At 41.1% G+C, this 20474-nt stretch overlaps 1 protein-coding gene across 3 annotated transcripts in view; it reads left to right on the top strand.

Annotated features, from left to right (window-relative positions):
• gng12b (guanine nucleotide binding protein (G protein), gamma 12b) overlaps positions 1-20474 on the top strand; it is a 79496-nt gene that overhangs the window by 46376 nt on the left and 12646 nt on the right. The window contains exon 3 of one of the 3 annotated variants that reach the window (XM_015606929.3): positions 4308-4404. The exons of the other annotated variants lie outside the window; for them this stretch is intronic. The gene's annotated coding sequence lies outside the window, so the exon portion shown is untranslated. The remainder of the gene's footprint in view (positions 1-4307; positions 4405-20474) is intronic. 3 annotated transcript variants of the gene reach the window in all.

Here is a 20474-nt window from a genome sequence, read left to right on the forward strand (position 1 = left end):
GAGTGATTCATTACTCACACTTAAATGACTCATGACTTGACTTGGACTAGAGACTTCAGATATGCACAAAGTTTTTAACTTTATTTTTGGTTTTATAAGCAAGCCATCTGCTATATACAAACTGTATACAAATGGCCAATGTTTAAATGTTTGTGGACACCCATTGTAATGACTACATTCAGTTACATTAAGCTACATCCATTGCTGTTGCAGATGTGTAAGTGCACACCAACTACTTAAAAATGTAATTTTAATGTATTTAAAAACTTTAAGATCTCATACTCTAAGTTAGATCACTCTAGAAACGAATCCTGTTTTTGAGATATGTCCCAGAATTTAAGCTTTATTTAAGACACGTCATCATTGCGAGAGAGAAACTGCACGTTATTCCTGTCAGTGCCGTCCCAGGTGGTGGCGCTCTTTAGTCCCAGCATCCTGACTGTGCTTCTCCCCCTGCACCCCATTGCTGAGAAACAGCTGTGCTGTGCCCAGGCGTTTCAGACTCTGCAGGATAATGAGCTTCAGAGAAGTCCAAGTGGGGCATGTGCTGTCGAGGCTTTGGGCTGGAGGCCTTTAGTTTAGTCCTGGCAGCTTCACAGACAGCCCAGTTACAGTCTGGCCCTTCCCCTCAGCCACTGTGCAGCTTTTCCTGTAACTTGTTCCTCTCACCAGTTGTGCATGAAGGTGTTATTGTGTCTGCTGAAGAAAAGCTTTTTAGACTACATATTGTTCCACACAGCTGCCAGTAATAATCATGTGCATCTCCCAGCCTAACAGCATTTAACCTTTGACGAGATAATGCCATCATTAAACCCCACTTCCTCCACTATTCTGCAGTTGGTTTGGGTTGCAATCAAAGCTAATGTAAAGTGACCTGAATATATTGTGTCAGTTTTCTTTTGTGCAATGTGTTCTATGTGCTGTATGTCATGAATGGGTAAAAAAAAAACTTCTGACAAAAGGAGCATTATGTCAGAATTGGCTTTCTTTCTCCCAGGCTTCCTCTACAGTCAGAAAGCAGATTCATGCTATAAACATGCATTTCTGGACAAGCTGCGAGATAAAAAATACGTCACTGTAGCTGAATTTCTAATTAAAGGTTTCACAATTTTAGATAATGTTCAAGGCTGTGATAAGAAGCTTCAAACTTCAAAACAAGTAGAATAAAGACATTCAATTTGTTTCTTCTAAAAACAGACTGCATTTCCATGCATTTTATGGCTTGACTGTTTGCAGTCCAACTAATGATGGCTAAAAAATCTGTGCCACCTTTCATATGCACGACACACCTGGGAGTACAAATGCAACAGACAGTTCTGGGGGAGCAGTGCATAGAGTAGTGAAGAAGGCATTGGGTAGTATAGGCAGTTTAGAATATTGCATGTCAAATGATGAGAATTACACCAATTAATTTTTATGTTAATGTATGCATATCATGCAGTTCTCATGAGTATTGTGCTGTCCACTTCACCAGAGATATATAGTGCAGTGAGCAGCATTCCAAGCCCAGAATGGCTTGGTTTCACAGCAATTAAATTTTGATTGATGTGCATTCTGCAGTGACACATGATCGCAGTGCTGAATGGGCATCCAGTTAAACCTTCAGTATAAATTCTTCTCAGTGCAGCTACATTTGCTGCAGGCCTGTTGTGTTAAAGGTGCCTGTAAGTCATGTGATTTAGAATAAGGCTGTTTTGTTTCGCACTCTGGACTCTGAATGTGCTAAATGTGACAGTTACGGGAAAGCTCTTGCTTTCACTTTGTGTTCTTCAGTGAATGTAGTCTGGCACTAATCCAACAGATTGCTGTGTAGATGCCCAGTTATTACTGGTGTGGTTCAGCTTATGTCCATTAAGTGGTTGTTTGCAGGGTGCATAAAAATCAAAGATGTGATCAATAGCAGCAACCCTGTTACAAATGCTATAAAAATACATCCTAGTATTGTAAAATATTGATTTAGAAATATCAACAGAGCATTATGCAGAGTGAGAAACTGGATAAGTTTTGTTCAGGTTAAAATTGACAGGGTTTAAGGCAGGTAGCAATGTAGACAAACTTGATTTTAAGATTTTGTTCTTGATATATATTTTAGTTTTTGTGAAAGATCAAGTTATGCAATTCTCGGCTGCTTTATCAAAGAAGGATAGGTATACAGCTTATAAAGGCAGCCTACACAAATTATAAGGACATAAGTGGATGTAACTATATTTATACAGTCCCCTGTGTACCCACAGTTCTGAAGAGGAAAAAAACAGCACAACACACATTTGTTAAAATATTTATTCATATATACATTATATTGCATAAGAATGCAGACAGCTGCTCTCGTTTTCACCCTTTTTTTTTTACATTATTCGAGAATTGGCATTTCTTGCTCCTTGGCTTCTCCTACAGTTAAGAACTGTAATTTATGCTGTGATTAACCCCAAAGGAACATACCTTACACTTGCATTTTTGGACAAGCTGAGAAATATAGAAGCATGTGGACTAATGCGGAAGAGTAATAGGATTTATATGATTTTACACTAACAAGACATGTGGTTACACAGTGTTACCCTGCATTCATACTGGCAGGTAGCAAGTCGCTCACTTTGCCACATGTTTGACCCTTGTGGGTATTATTGAGGCCACTTGTGCTGTTGTGTGTGTGTGTGTGGGGGACATGTATAAGCTTGGCCAGTTAGCACGCTGGCTACCCGTCAAGCTCTATTTTTTACTTAATTCTAAGCTTCATTTTTCTGCAGACTGTCCCTGTTTATGTGCAAAGATGAGTAAGGTAACATGGAATAAAGAGTGACTTTGAGCCTATCTCTCATAGTCAGAACAGCACAGTTGGAAATGGATGCATGTCTGCTATTGGTCCTAATTCGCACAAATTTCAGGAAATCTCAAATGGATTTGTCACTCTATCACCTTGTTGCTTGCTGCATGTGGCTACAACTCATGTAATCTTATCATGTCCTGCTAACATGAACACAAGGTTTCACAGTTCTTGCAAGAGTTGTCCTATCTGCTTCACCAAAGTTACATAGAGCAGTTAGCAGCATTCCAAGTTTTATTATAAGTCAGTGGAGCATCAATGCAAGGTTAAAATGCTACGTAACATACCTTTATAACCCTAGTTTATTTAGGCTGGTTTTCACTACAAGGTTTCTTTCACATGTTCTCTTCTCGCATGAGTTTTGGAATGCACGCAAGTGTGATTGTGTGAATGGAAGAGTGTGTGCTGTGAAACACCCCTCTGTTGTCTGCTGCATGGGTCAAGTATGCGTCTTGGAACGCAGCCGCAGGTGATATATGGAGGGCACTGATTGTACCACATTCAGCTGAATGCAGCCTCATCACCTTCTCGCCACACACACAGCCCCTATCTCTGAAGCTCCAGCACTTCGTGAGAACACATCTCTACAAAAAGGAAAACACAGCCCACCTTTGTGCACATTTCATCGTACACTTCCCACTGCAGCTCATCGTGCTCATCAACGGTAAAGACGCTTTGCTTTTTACGAGGTCTCGTGATAAAGTGGTACAGTCCTAACCACCTCCATCTGACTCACGCACTTTCATCTTTTCAAAGACACGGTTTGGAATAACAAGACAGGAAAGGGAACAAAGGCGTGCATGGGCCAGTGGCTGCTCTGAGGACGAGCGGGCGATTTAACGGGATCGTCTCGCTTTGGTCTGTCAGCGGAGGGGCTGACAGCAGGGATAAAAGGGGGTGTCGCTGAGCCGATCTAAGCAGAGGCGAGAGGTTGCACTGGAGTTTATTTTACTAGTGGAAGGCAGCGGATGACGAGGTGATCTCCTTTGGTGGTTTGGAGCGAGACATCACTCACGCTGCTGTCATGTATCCAGCTAAAGGTCATATAACCTTCCTGCCCCTGCCTTTCCCCATTTTTTGTCCACTTTTACCTAAAAAAAAAAAAGTAGATCAGAGGATGTCAAAGACAAATAGATAAAATAAGAAGTAGAAGAAGAAGAATAGTTTGGCAAGAATCTTAATGGACACACTTTAATCTCACATGAAAGCTTCTTCAGCACATGCTGACCACATGAACAACTGAACAGTTTTGGTGTTTTAGTGTTAAAAGTGTACTTGATAACTGCATGATATGATAAATTGGGACTAGTATTGTGTCCTTAGACTTTTGATATATCCCACTGAAGCTAAAAATAAAGCTGCAGTAACCTGTGGGATATGAGTGTGGGGTCTCCTGCATTGTCACGCACGGTCATTGCCAGTTGTAATGATGCTTTATGACCTATTCATGGAACACACTTGACTCTCTACTCTCTCTTGTTTTCAGGGAAGACTTTCTACTACATTGTCTTGGATTTTGCATTGCTTGGGAGGATTTGATTGCATTCAGCATCAAAGAAGAGAAGAGTTGAAGAGTTAGACAGGTCAGGATTTATCTATTGATCACTCCCATCATTCTAGAGCCCATTCTGGAACACCATTCCACTGCTTTACAACTCATTGCTACAGGGCTTTATATTCATCTGTAGTCCACTTATGGCATTAGAAATAGTGCCAGTAGGTTCATGTTCATTAGCTTACTCTCTTGCAATACTTCTCTACTGCAAGGACTAGACAAGCTGTGCTTCATTGTACTTATGCACAGCAATCTGTGTCAGCAATGGGTGTTGACTTATAGTTGCTAAATACATGCGTTCTTCCTCACAAACATTTGGGAATATAGGGTCAGTTTTACACTAGGCAGTATTAAGCCTAATCTAGGATTACACAGCATTTTGATTGAAAATTTCCCGATGAATGAAACACTTCAGACTCCAGACTCCCTAGTTTTAGACTCTCTGTCTTGGAAACCATCCCATAGTTTTATTGATATACTTTTATGCATGGTCACAAACTGTGCACGGTCTGGCCTCCAGACACTGGGTTCTAACTTTATACACTATATACACTTGGTTTAAGGCCACTGTCAGATTCAGTGCACCACCAGTTCCCCCACCTCAATCCAGCCCATCCTAAAGGCCTTCAACAGCTTTGCGTGCAAGACTGTCTTTTGGTTGCCCAGCAGCTTCAAAGCAAATGGACTTCATGCGGCAGGTTTTGCATGCCTTGCCTCCGCCCTGTGCTCTCTCTCTCTCTCTTTGTGTAAGCCGGGCTGTGGCTATTAATAGAAACACATGTCTTGTTGTCTCATTGATGTTACATCTGGCTGTTGGTGAGCGTGCTCCAGACGGTCCGGCCGCTCGGCTCTCGTGCCGCCCGGCTTCCTGTCCCGCCATGCCTCGCCTGGCCTCAGCCACCCTTCCGGAAAGCAAATATCCCGCCCCCTCGCTCAGCTGCCCAGCCGCTTTTTCCTTCTCTTCCTCCACCCCCATGTCTTTTCCCCCCTCTCTCTCTTTTCTCCGGGCCAATCTGCAGATGTGCAGCGGCAGCCAGAGAAGCACCGGCACATCAAACGCCACAGCAAAGCCTCTGATCTGCCTCACCTGGGCTAGAGAAAGAGAAGTGGCAGAATGTGTGTACGGGCCACTTGCAGGAATGTGCCGGGCGTGAGCTCTGATGTCTAGCAGTTCAGCTGCTGACTCCCCAGAGATCAAACGCTCTCGGCCCACGGTGCTCCACTTACTCATGCGATTACTGACTGTAACTGGCAACTCATGAAGCAATCAAAAGCACAGCAGGAGGACAGAAATAGAGAGATTCTTTTTAGATGTCCAAAGGTATCCAGACACCTGCTCGGTCTACATTTTCCCCAAAATTCTTATTTTGCTGCTGTGCTTTTCTGGGAAGACTTTGAAGACACTAGCACTTTGGAATGTTGCTAAATACTGTATGGAATTCGGTTCTCTTTGTACAGGAATTTGACTTAAGCCAGGCGTACACCGCATGACAGATTGCAGAAACTGAGAGCATCTCACACTTCCTTCACACAGAGCTTCTAGTCCTTTGGTCATAGGTATGATTACTAGGAATGGGACAAAATATTGATATTGCGATATATCATAAGGTTTACATTTGCGATAAATTATTGATACATGATATCAAATATCAATATTGAAGCAGTAACTTTTGACTTCCAGAAGTTACTGCCTCGTTACTTCATGTGGTGGCACTAATCAAATTAAATAAAGCTGCAGTAAAGAATTTTGGTTGCCAAATTCTGTGAAAATGACACTAATTAAGGCACAATTCCTGGTGTTTGCTTATTTAAGAGTATTTTATCCTCTTCAGTAACACAGATCTCATGACGTATCATAGAGGACTGTCAACTATTGCAGAATTACATTACCGTAATATTTTTATTGTGGGCAATGTATCATTCCCTGTGATTCTCACCCCTTCCTTGTTTGTTCCAGACCTTCAAACTTTTCACTGTGGTCCAAAACAGTATACACAAACCACAGACCAAAGGACCAAAATTTGGTCTAAATAAAATAAGTGGTCTAAGAACCATGCATATCATCATCTGTGTGCACATTTTCTGGCCAAATATGTAAGTAAGTTGAGGCAGGCTATCAACACCCATTAAACAATAAAAGAAGAAAAAGAACTGATGCTGTGTGGCGAAATCTGACTCCTCTTCCCTTGCATGCGTGTGGTGCAGCAATATAGTTACAACAGATTGTGCTGGTGATTCCTGTGTCTACTGAAGCTGTAGATTAACCCTTATTCGCCAGATTGACAACTGATCAGTGTCAAGTACAGGGAGACTCCACTCAATTTTATACATATGGATTCAATTAAAGAATGCATGTAAAAATCATGTATGTGCATGTGTGTTTATCTCTGTACACACATACCTACACACATCAAAATAATAAAAAGTGTCTACAGTACAGATGAAAAGATGATAAAATCGCCTCATGCATAAGTCTGTTTTCTTCTCATACAGCCTTTATCCCCTGGATGAGTGAGGGAATAAGTGAGGGAAGGAGGGATGCAGCCATGCGTTTATGTCTCCTGCCTCTCTCCCACGGTGTCTTGCTCTCGGGCTCCGGCCGGTGACATGAGAGTCTAGCAGGCTGTGAGTCAGCACCTAATCATGCTAACAGCAGACGGTAATAGAGCAGATCCTGCCCAGCCCCTCTACCTGACGCCTCTGGGCTGTTTGTGCACCAATCTCTCAACTTTCTTTTCATATCTACACAATTACTCATCTAGCTTCTTTGGAGGGTAGACATTTTTTTATTATTATTTATTACTGTGCATGACAATAGATATAACTCCTTGTCCATCTGTGTGGCTCCACTTGCCTTAAGTTATTTATCTCTTGGAATGTCTGATCTATTCCAGACTACGGGTATGACTGTATTGAGAGGTTGACTTTTATTTTGTTTGCAGACAGTGTGAACCCAAGATATTTCATGTCTTGTCCTCCTACACGTGATACATTCCAAACAAAGTTGGGACAGATTGTAATTAGATAAAAGACCTCATTTCTAACCAGTGATGACAAAGAAAGATTGTAAAGGGATTTACATCTTGCATATTTCTCCCTATACAGACCATTAAACCATTTAAGGAATCAGGAAGAAGTTCAGTGTGTGAAGGGTAAGAGCACAAGCCTAAGCTGAACACCTGTCATCTCCGATCCCTCAGACTCACTACATCAAGAACCATCATTCAACAACAGCTGATAGAACCACATGAACAACAGATTACTGTACTAACCTTTATCACCAATAAGCTCTACAATACAGAGTTACTATATTCATTAATACCACTTACAACTTTACTGTACACAACACAAGCCTTATGTTCACCATGCCCAGAAGCTCCACCCACTTCTCTACAATACAGAGTTACTATATTCACTAATACCACTTACAACTTTACTGTACACAACACAAGCCTTATGTTCACCATGCCCAGAAGCTCCACCCACTTCTCTACAATACAGAGTTACTATATTCACTAATACCGCTTACAACTTTACTGTACACAACACAAGCCTTATGTTCACCATGTCCAGAAGTGCTGTCCACTGGAAAGAATGTGTATTGCGGTCAGACTGTTCAGTATTCCAATATGTTTTGAAGAAATGGACACTGTGTTTTCTGGTCCACATACAAATAGGACTATCCAGACAGTAATCCGCAACCCAAAAGTCAGCAAATTCAAATGCCAGTGACTTCTACAGTCTGTAGAATGGAGCTTGTGTGATGGAGCATTAATCTGAAACGTACATTGAGACATCTTTCACTAGGATGTTCATGTATTTTTCAACAGGACAATGCAAAACCACATGCTGCATGTATTACAAAGGCATGGCCATAAAAGGAAAGGGTACTGATACTGGAGTGGCCTGCCTTTAATACTGATGCAATTGTGAGTTTTTTTTTTTTTTATTGAAAAATATGACACAATGACCCACCATTGCACTTCTTATGACATGTTTGCAGAACGGTTGGGGCTAAATTATTGTGACAAGAAACAGGAACATTACTAAGTATTAAGTAGTAAATGCTTTACCATCCCAACCTTTGTTTGGAATGTGTTGCATGTCTGGAATGCAGAAATGTATGTATATTGTCAACTAAAATTCTTTACGCTGTGCAATCAAGTAGCTTAAGAGTTTAGGTGTTTCCAGCTGTGGATGTAGAGAAGGTCAGGCAAGTACATGTAGGCTAATTGAAATGCTAGTATTAGTGTCTAACAGAGGAATTAAGATCACAAACAACAATGAAGACAATGCAAGCTTTGTAGCTGCTGTGATAATCTCTCTCTGACTGGTTTCTCTATCCTTCTCCAACCCCTCCTTCCTTCCTTCCACTCCCACTCCAGCTCGTCCCAGTCCTGTTCCTGTGTGAGAGAGGCCACCGCGTCTCCTCCCCACGGCTCTGTACACTCCGTCTGTCTGATAACATCAGGCTGTGTGAGATTAACTCTCATGAGGGTGCACTTACTCTCACCCCGTTCGTCTGCCGCTCGCTGAATTTGCCGTTTTCGGCCAGCCCTATCTCTCCAGCAGCAACTGCAGTGTGTCACCCCGCTGATAGCATGGCCTCATTGTCCTCCCAACGCATTGCATGTCCTGAACAGCCCCATTGTGTTTTCACACCACACTATGCAGTTTTGGGTCCTGTCAGGCTTGTTGCTAAGCAGTATTCTGGTGTGAATGAGATACTAAAACTGCTCGTTCTTCTGCAGCGGCGAGGCGAGAGAGGACTTGGGGACAGGGGGAGCAGATAAGAAAAAAAGATAAAAATGTTCTAGTCAAAAAAAAAAAAAAAAAAGACAGTTCTTGAAGTTCGGGTTCCCGCAGTGCAATAAGGTTGTGTGAGGTTTCTGTACCAGGACTTCTGTACTATTTACATGGGAAATAGTTTTGGGAATTATATTATCTGTATTATTTAAAGTCAGCACATCCTGTCCTGTGATGTTCATATAAAACAGATTGGAAGTTTTATGTCTATGTTTGTATTGATGGCACTTTAGTGTGCATGCACATAACGCACACACAGCATTAAAGAAAAAAAAAAAACAGGTGATTACACCAAGGGTAAGGGGTTATATGTCTTTCACTGAAGTGTTGTATCATAATATATGTAATTGATCATCATCCATATGCAGCATTGATTGATGATGGTGGCAACAAAGAGATAGGAACTGAAGAAAGACTTATTGATCAGTCAGTTAATAACCAAAGAAAAAAGACCATCCAGACTGTTTTCATCAAGAAGTCCAAAAGCCAGAGTCTTTAACAGTATGTCTGTAGAATTCTGTAAAGCAACATTGATTCAGAAAAGTATATTAAGATATTTGACCAACATACAGTATGCTGCCTTTAAAACAACATTTTTTGCAGGGACATTTTTTATGCATGTTTCCTTTTTTTTTATACATTTATTTCTATCCATACATACATTTTTATCCAATTTTCTACAAGGCCAACTATCCAACCCACTCATTAGGACTCCCCCTATTACTAGTAATGCCCCAACAAGAAGAGAAGACTAGCACATGTAAAGTCAGTTAATACCTCTTTTCAAACTGCTGCTGATGCAGCATTGTTGAGTAGCATCACAGTGCACTCGGAGGAAAGCGCAGCAACTCGGTTCCGATACATCAGCTCACAGACGCCTTGTTCTGATCAACATCTCCTTTGGAGTGATGAGGGGAGAGCGCACCATCTAGTCCCCCAGAAAGATCAAGGCCAATTGTGCTCTCTCAGGGCTCTGACAGCTGATGGCAAGCTACATGAACGGGATTCGAACCAGAGATCTCCTGATCGTACTGGCAGTGCTTAGCCTGCTGGACCACTCCGAGCCCATTTATGCATTTTTCAACAAGACAATGCAGGACCACTTACTGCACACATTAGGAAAAGCATGGCTGCAGAAGAAGTGGTTACAAGTATAGTGATGACCCCTTTTAATTGCACATTTTAAGATGTGTTTGCAGAAATATTTCACTCCCCTCCTCCTGCTTGCTGGTAGACAATAGTCTGATCTTTCCTCTTTTTACAGTAGTTTCACAGATTTGCCAGTTTACTGACTTTTCCTGAGACACTTTAAGCCTTTTGGCACATATTACCCTTTACCCCAAACACCCACCTTGGGATGAGAATCTTGCAATGCCACTGCATGTGCAGATGTTTAGTCCCCTATGGTACAGTGTCACTGTGCACTTACAGGTACAGAACTGCCCTAAAGGCTTCACTTTTATTTACTATAAACAGACACACTAATGGTACAGAATGTTCTTTTCTTCAGATATAGGTCAAATTCTGAATGTTTGTTAGGTCTTCCCCACTCATTGACCCTGTTTACACCTGGTGTATACACTTCACGTGTTGAGTACACTTGTTATAACAGTGTACATATGCTTTTTTTTTTTCCTCCAAGAGGCACTAGACAACTGAATCTCCTCCCAGTACAAATGAGGTTCAATGAAAATTGTCAGTAAATGTCACAACAGCATTTACATGAATTTGCATTAAAAGTACTATTTCACATGCTCTGTGCAATTAGACATTCTCATCAGAGAGGTCGTGAAATTCCCCAACTTCTCACTTAAAATCATGTAAGGCAACATATTAAAAATATATGCAATATATCACATAGTACACACATAGTACATAGTACAATTAAGTTCTGTAATTAAAGACTTAAAAAAGGGGTGCGGAGTGGTCCAATTATCTAAAGCCCTGCCAGTATGAATGGGAGATCTCTGGTTCAAATCCGAGTGATGCAGCTTACCATCAGCTGCCAGAGCCCTAAAAGAGCAGTAGATGGCGCTCTTTCCCCTCATCACTCCTAAGGTGATGTCGAACTGCACAAGGCATCTGTGAGCTGATGTATCTGAACCGAGTAGCCGTGCTTTCCTCCAAGTGCGCTGTGATGCTACTCGGTAATGCTGCATCAGCAGTAGTTCAAAAAGAAGTGATTGCTGACTTCATGTATCGGAGGGGGCATGTCCTAGTCTTCACCCTCCTTGTGTTGTAATATCACCAGCGATAGGGCTTATACAGCTGCTGAATGTGTGGGACAGTTGGCTTAGCTGAATTGGGAAAAAAAAATGGAAAAAAAAATTACTAATGAGGTTATGAACCCTTCGAAAGTCTTTGTAACCAAAAAGTGCCGATTAGTCTTAAAATAAAGATATCAAGGCTAGTTGGTCTTTTTCAGTGGACTGGGCAGTCATTATGGTCCCGAGCTCTCAGGTGAGACAGGACAGTCTGACCTGTTTATGCCCGGACTCTGCTGGCGCTAATGCTGGAAACTCAGCTGTGTACATACTGCTGTGTGTGTCCCGTTTAGCCTGGCGCTTCCTGGCACGGCCAGTGAGTGTGCTTAAGAGGCGCTATGAATGGCACAGTGTGGACTGTAGACGTTAAGTCTGCACAAAGGTCAGTGTTAGATAATAGAGTTAAATTGTAAGTGGACAGTCATCACTACTATGTTGCTTGCTGGGCTTTACTGCAGCATTTTGTGCATGGATTGTTTTTTTTTTTTTTTTAATAGCATGCATGTTTGCAGAACGCAGAAGATGACTGTCTTTGTCAGGTGCGACTGCAGGCATGGTGGTCCGTGTGGCTTTTCCTGCACAGGAATGCTGTGATTCCTGGAACGAAACTTGACAGGCATGAGGGACCGGTGGATTGGGCTGTTCCTGGATCAGAGCCAGGCCTACAGAAATGAAGAAAGAAAGGGTGCAGGATCAGGGCCCTTAATCCTTGCAGACGCTGACATGGGTGGCCTATATTTTTTGCGATCATTACTAGAGCACTCACTATTGATTACATGTTGTAATCAACTAATCTGTCTACGGTGAAGCTTTAGTGGGTACTTTTAGGGCCAACTATACAGATACAGGATGTATCTATAATTATTGAGTATATTTATATTACAGAATTATGGCAGATAATTACTTACAGACAATATTGTAAGAAGGCGGGCTACACTTAGCGATAAAGACTAACACATGCCTCCTCTAAAACATGTAAAGTCAGCCACCACCCCTTTTCGAACTGTTGCTAATGCAGCATTGCTGAGTAGCATCACAGCGCACTTGGAGGAAAGCGCAGTGACTCGGTTCCGATACATCAGCTCACAGACGCCTTGTGCTGATCGACATCATCTGAGGAATGATGAGGTGAAAGAGTGCTACCTACCCTGCCAGAGAGAGCAAGGCCAGTTGTGCTCTCTCAGGGCTCCTGCAGCTAATGGCAAGCTGCATGAACGGGATTTAAACCTGCAATCTCCCCATTAGTGAACACCAGTGGTCATGTGCAGAACTGCAACACACCCTTTTAGTTCGACACATAAAGTTGTGGAACTACATGACCTACACTTTTACTGTTGAAACATTACATTTCCTGGACAAACTGAGAATCCAGTGAAAAAAAATTACTTTGCTTCTGGTCTTTTAAGCTGTGCTTTAAACTCAACAAAGGCAGTTTGAGACCGGCTTGTCTTGGAAAAAGGCGAATTTAATAACATGTTGGACAATATAGAATAAATAAATCGGTCAACCAATAATGCTAACTTTTTGTTTTTGCAATTTCGAAAGCTAACTTATTATATGTTTAGTTAAATATACATAACAGACAAGAGTATTGAGGCACCTACTCAATTCATTGTTTCTTTTGAAATCAAGGGTATTAAAAGAAGTATGTCCTGCTTTTGTTGGAGTAACTGTCTTTACTGTCCAGGGAAGACTTTCTACCAGATTTTGGTACATTGCTTTCTTTATTGCATTGCATTGAAAAGGGATGCAGAGTTAGTGAGGGCAAAATGTTGGCTGGATCTCCATCACCTCGCCATTTCAAAAAAACTTGTTCCACTGCTCCTCAAGCCCACACACCTGGCCTGAGGCTTGGTGCCAGTTTGCACGTCTGTATCTGCAACGGGTGCAACCTAAAGTATCTGACTGTAGCCTTCGTTAGAAGGAGTGTCCAGTGTCCACACGCATTTGTACATTTATCGTGCACCACCTAACTCTTGCTCATATCTAGTGAGTTCTTACATTAACCCTCAGGTGGTCGTTTTCATTTTCCCTTTTTGTTGTTTGAGCCATATGCTAGTGAGTCATATGCTATAAAGCCTCTGTGTTTCTCTCGCTTTCTGTGTATCTTCAAAGAGCTGCTGATATCTCCATAAAGAGATGAAAAGATGGCCTGTTCTGCCTCTCGCTTTCATTCTTGTTTATCAGAGATCTTCTGCATTGTCTGCTGAGCTCATCTGACCCCCTGGAAAGGGCTTATAAGACTCGATTCATGTTGAAGGTTGAAGTCAAGGATAAGAGGCATGTAAGTAGGTGGCGCCGCCTCAGTGGACTCGAGTGGCTGAAGCTCCAGGGCATCTCTGAAGCTGTAATTACAGCAGAGAGAGACTTGAGTGTGGACTACCGTCACGCTGTCGTCTGAGGACGTTGGACAGCCGCCCTAATCCCAGTCCGTGTAGCTGCCTGTCTGCTGCGGGTTTCCTGCTTTTCTGTATAGCTCTAGGAAATCCAACGGTCAGCCGCCAGTCTGCTGCACTACTTGAAGTAACTGTCTCTACTGTCCAGGAAAGACATTGTCCAGATTCTAGATCCTTTGAGAATTTGATTACATTCAGCAATAGGGGTGTGCCATATCGTATCGTATGGAATAATATAGCCAACATTTTTGAATATTGTGACTGATATTATATCCTGTGCCAAATATCGTGCCATATCACCCACCCCAATTAGAAAATCAGGGTACTACTTTTTTTTTTTTTTTTGCAAAAGTCAAAAGAAAATTAACACTGTTAAAATTTTCCTATTATATATCTCCTAGAGACAGATTACATCTGTCCAGTATCATTTATTGTACTATTTTTTCATGACATGGATCATTAACTTCTGTTACATATCTGCTATTTTTTTTTTTTTTATATCTCAATTAGTGGTGTGCAATATCATATATCATATGTATGCAATAATAAAATTAAAAAAATTATTTTGTTTGTAGTTTATTCATGACATAATTTTCTAATTCAATATTTTATCATATCGCCAAGAGTATCATTATCGCAAAAATACCAAGAAATATTGTAATATTATTTTAGAGCCATATCGCCCACCCCTACACCATACTTTATACCAGAGAACACAGTAGATTCTCTGCTCCATACTTTAATGCTAGGGGGCTTTATAGCCCACTCCTGGCATTACCACTCATAATGCCCATAGGTTCATATTCATTTATCTGCTCACAAACGTTTGCACATATAGTAGTGTAGTGTGCAGCAATACTTTCAGTACTACAGTGCTGCATAATAAGCAGTCGCTCTGTGCCACTGGAGACTAGTGGTGCACAAGTGGATGCACTGAACCGTGCGAATAAACCCAGTGCCCCCTGTAGAGAAGTACTGCCAATAGAATAGGACTCCCTGAAGCAGAAAAACAAACAGGAACCTGTAGTCCTGTATCTGTTTCTCTGCATACTTCATTATCTTCTATTGACCCTGTTCTTTAATGCTCAGGACCCCACAGGAGAGAAAACCACCACAGAGCAGGTGTGTATTATTAGGATGGTGGATCATTTATCAGCATTGCAGTGGCACAATGGTGGCATGGTGGTGGTGTATGAGGTGTTGGTGTGTGTTGTGCTGGTACAAGTGGATCAGACACAGCAGTGCTGCTGGAGTTTTTAAACACAATAGATCTCCACTCTATTAGACACTCCTACCTAGCTGCTCCACCATGTCAATGGATAATGGATGTAGAAACAAGACAAGGAAGTGGTCATAATGTTGTGCTTGATAAGTGTATATTGTATAAACATCTGTTCTATTCAGTTAATGCGAATGTAGTTGAATTCATCAGCTTGTCGAGTCAGTAGTGCTTTGTAGTGTCAGTGCTGAGCTCAGATTTTGGCGGCAGCGGTGGTGGTGGTGTGTGGTTGAGTTTCCTGCTCTTACTGACTCCCCCCTCATCCTGTTCCCCCTCTATTTTTACACTCAAACACATCTTTTAATCATTTAATACTGTCCAGGCTGGAGAAGAAAGGGATATGGCTTCCTGCAGGGAGAGCGAGCGAGCGAGGGAGAGGAGTGAGCGAGTGAGTGAGTGAGTGAGTGGGTTAATGAAACGGATGTGGGTATCTGGCAGGTTCTCTGAGCTCGCCGGCTCTGGCAGTTACTCATGCTGTCACACCGCTTCCGTCTCGATATATGTGAGCGTCCAGCCGGTCGTGAGGAGGGGAAGTGGAGACGGCTTGACCTTGCGAAGGAGGTCGGAGGGGCCTCTGAGTGAGTGTGTGCGGGAGAGAGTGAGGTTTTTTTACGCTTCTGTGCTTACAAGGTTCAGATTTCCAGCCATAAATTGCATGACAAAAAATAAAACTTCAGTGCTGTTAAATTATTTGGTATGATAAATATGTATTGCTTTTAAATACACATTTAAAAAAATTTATGTATTTATCTAAAAAGTGAAATGCATGCATTCAGCTACCTGTTGCTGAATAGGGCTCAAATGATTAATCATCATAATCAACAATGTCGATTATAAAAAGATTGGTCAGATTTTTTTTAAACTGGTGGATCACACCACAGAAGTGGGTTGCAGACAGCTTGTAAAAAAATAAATAAAATGTAAAACAAAATAATAATACATAAATAAATAAATAAATACATTTTGGGATCATCCATTCTCCTCTTGATAATATTCCATAGGTTTTCAATTTTGTAAAAATCAATGAAACTCATATACACATATTTTTATCCAGAGCTGTGTATACATACGTTTAAATGGGTTTTTGAAAGCTATTTTTTTTTTCATAAATTTGTTTGGTTTGTATTCTATAAAAGTGGGTTGCCACTTAATGACCATGAGAAAATGTTGGTCCAGGACTAAGACTAGAAGAAATCCCCTGTTCTAAATAGCATTTAAAAGACTACTTGCACTTTTGTTTGCCTTGGTCTCAGCACATGCCCCACCTATGCCAGGGCACTATCTCCTTCATTTTCCCAGTGTTCGTCACAGCGAGGTGGTGATGATAAAGCAGTAGGCCTCTCTCCCTGTTCCCCGAGTGCTTACACAATCTGCTAAACACGCACTGTTCATGTTTGCTAAAAATAATCCTTCATTCACTGTAACAACCTTGATGTCATCTGTTATCTCTCGAGGATGCAGTGTGAAGTTTGCCTTGCCAGCGCTTCAGTAAATCAGTGAATTAGTCGTGTGATTTTGTTTTTATTGCTGGTTCTCGGTCATTTTGTCCCTTCTGACTGATTTCTGCCGAAATCCCATTGCATGCGTGTGCAGGAAATACAGTAGTCTGTGTTGAGTTCTTCTGTTTAATTTCCTGCAGAGGAGCTCAAGCTGCTTTCGGCGTAACTCAGCTTCTCTTTAGCTTTCGTGAGAAATGTTATGTAATTTTTTTTTTGTTCCTGATCAGCTGAATAGAATGCTATGTGTGCTATTTTTCCTTGTTCTCTTCTTAGTGCTGTACTGGAGACCTGCATTACAGCTACAGAAAATACTGTGGGGGAAAATATTCCCACACTAGTACTCCCACTATTGTCCATACTGTTTTTTTTTTTTTTTTTTTTTACTGAAAAACAAAAGAGGACACTGGATGACATAAGCATGCACTAACCATGGATTTGTAAGGTTGATACCAGTCGTCTATTGTCTTAATGCATGATTAGTCTTGCTAACAATAAAATTTGAGGGTGGTGCAGAATACCACCTTAACCTTTCCACACAAACGTGGTCGTGCATTATCGTGCAAGGCTTCTGTATTGTTCTGCAGTGTTTCTGAAGATGAGATGTACTTTACATTTTGGAATCAATTAAGTTTAAACTTTTTTAAACTGCTCTGTGAAGCTCACAATTGGAGATGTGATGATCCGGTAGCAGTGTTTAGGTATTAGATAACTGGAAAACACTAAAAACACTAAAAACTAAAAAGCACTAAAAACCCTACTACCTCACTGGACTCTATTGCACACTGTGAAATAGAGGTAATTACTACCTCACTGGTCTTTTTTGCACACTGCATAATTTGCACACTGTCTTGTTATTTATTATTCTTTGTCTGTATTGTGTTGTATTGTCTGTCTGCACTTTTGTACTGTTGCACTTATTGTTCTGTCTACACTGTGTTTATGTGCACCATGGTCCCTGGAGGAACGTTGTTTCGTTTCAGTGTGTACTCTGTATATAGCTGAAATGACAATAAAAAACACTTTGACTTTGACTTGACTTTGACTTTCAGCCAAATTTCCTGCCGATATTGCTCTAATTACACTTGCAGGTACTTGCAATTTAGAAATTTCTGGGGAAAATACACTCCACTCAGAATGCAAATCTAATGGCGTTTTTACACATGTAGTAATTTTTTTATGGCCCAAATCAGTTGATGAGTTTAATTAAATGTAGTGAGAAGATTCTGTGTTTCAGCCCACGTATCTGTGCAGTGTAAAGCTGGCAAATTTGCTGCTTTTAAACAGTGTTTTCAATGAGACATGCAGCGCAGATGTTTATGTAGTAAACGCAGTCGCATGGCTGCAAGCAGTGAACACTGCACATACCGTATGTGTAAACAGCATGAAGCAGAGATAGCATTTGTTCATAGCTGTGGTAATTAGCATTATGTGGCTAATATATCAGATTAAACGGCACTTTATCAGCAGTTTAGCTCAAATTAAAGAGTATATTTAGCTGTGACCGGATTACGCTCTCACCAGAGTTTGTTTGGGACCGGACTCAGACCACATCCACTGACTGGTTTTGGTTTGGTTGTTTTAATCTGGACCAGAGTGCAATTGCTGTTTTTACACCTGCTCAATCGAGCCGCACTAGAGGTACAAACAAGCCATTTTAACGGGACCAAAGAGTGCTAGTGTGAAAACGCCTTAATTGTTGCAAAGAACTATTCCCATTAGAGCAGGTACAGATGAACATAAACACTATGCGAGTTGCCAAGTGTGTGCTGGAGGTGTATAAAACACCCCAGCATTGAGCTGTGTAGTAGCAGATCTGTGTTCTCTAGAATGATGGTGCTTTGTTATATACTATTGGGTTGAATTTGAGACCTAATTTTTTGCTTTTGTTTCTGAATGCAAATACAAAAGCAGAGTCTTTATAATCAACTCTTAATAATATTCTTGATTTTGAAAGAAACAATAAATGAGAAGGTGTTGCAGTAATAGTAAGAGTAAGAGGTCACAGGTATTATGAGACAATACACAAATACACTGGTGAATAAATAATGTAGCATGATTTATATCATAGTCAGCCTTAATGTCTGCAAGATCAGTATCATTATTGTGGTTAGTGCAGTACTGATTTATGAACAGTGCATCATGCAACCCTATCCCACGTGCAGCCCATGCTTTCCTAGTACGCACAGGGCATGCTCAAACCACATTATATTCTGCTGCCGTGTGTGTGTGTGTGTGTGTGTGTGTGTGTGTGTGTGTGTGTGTGAGTGTGATGAGGCCCCTCTTAACCCCTCTGAGAGTGTGTGTATCCGGCGTTACAGATCCAGATTATTCCGACAGGAGGATTTATGAGGCCATCCAATCAGCTTTATCTCCCCCCCCCCCCACTGCTCTCTGCTCTTTCAGCTGCCTGCTCGTTTGGGGCGTGGCTTTCTGCAGAGATAGGAGAATGCTCCCAGAGTGAGAGAGAGAGAGAGAGAGAGAGAGAGAGAGAGAGAATAGGAGGGCGGTCAGGGTCTTCTAGTGCATTTCCTCTGAATCCCTGATAACAGTGCTGTGTTTCTCAGGAAGTGGGAGAACAGCATGTTTAGTGCTTTAGAGGCGTGTCTAAACATCTGCCGGTAAAGCTGACTCGCACAGTTCACACTCCTAAACTGGCGCTAATGCACTAAAGAGCAAAACTTCATGTGAAGTTTCAGTTTCAACTTCTCCAGCATCACAGGAGCTATGAAGCTGATACAGTGATTGACAGCTGGGCTTATAATTGAGAATGCATTCCAGGCCACTATAAAAGGGCACCTTTTTAGATCTCCCTCACTAATTGGGTTTTATCTTTGTTTTCTTAAGACTTAAACAGTTGTAACATGTAACATTTTTTTTTCAACAGAGACCGCACTTATAAGTTGTGTTACCTTTCTGCTTGATGTAAAATTTCCATATGAATTTGCTTACTAGTTATTAAGTATAAAGTATGTAGTATAGATAAACTTATCATAACAGTGAGTTGAGTTTTAACAAATTTCCATATCAATGCAGTCATTTATGAGAATGGTTACAATGGACACTATTATCCCACAATGCAATGTGAAATAGAAGGGAAGACGCACCTTATTTAAGTTTCTCAACAGTTTACATCTTCCCAGAACACCATAGGCTGGCAGTGCCTGAGAGTAGAGATGGACTATTTATATTAATGTCGGAATTAAGTTGCGTCGACTAAATTGAACAAACATATGTTAATATTAATTTTAGCCATATCCAAACCATATTGTTAATGTTAGTGTGTAGTATACAATTGGGACACAGCCTAAATGTTTTATCGTGTGTGTTGTGGGTATCCTGGCCAGTCACACTTCTAGAGTGTTTCTGTGGCTTCTTTAATGTGGTGTTGTACTCTTAGTAGTGGTCGTACACTTAACCATTCTAATTTTGGTCAAAATGCGTAATGTGTCCTAGTCTTTAATCACATCACATTATTGATTCATCAGTGTGGTTTTTCATATATAGCAGGTCATATCATAATTGCAGTAAAGTGCATTATTAATATTTATATATATGTATATAGTTTGTATCATACAGATCCAAATGGCATGCTTATGTGCACAGACTGGCTATGCTTTTCACTTCGGCATAAATTTTTTTGTTTAATGCAGAGTTTTTGAAGTCTGAAGTCTGTCTGGCTAGAATTGCCCATGTTAACACACAAGCTACACTGGCTGAAACCACATCGACCTTCAGTGCAGGAGACCACACCCACATATCCAACAGATCAGTGCATTATTCTTTAGCTTTCATGGGACAGGTCAAAAGTCATGGGACACGATACTAGATGTAGTAGTAGTAGTAATAGTAGCTGC

Source organism: Astyanax mexicanus, chromosome 5, assembly GCF_023375975.1.
Source record: "Astyanax mexicanus isolate ESR-SI-001 chromosome 5, AstMex3_surface, whole genome shotgun sequence".
Classification (NCBI taxonomy): Eukaryota; Metazoa; Chordata; class Actinopteri; order Characiformes; family Acestrorhamphidae; genus Astyanax; species Astyanax mexicanus.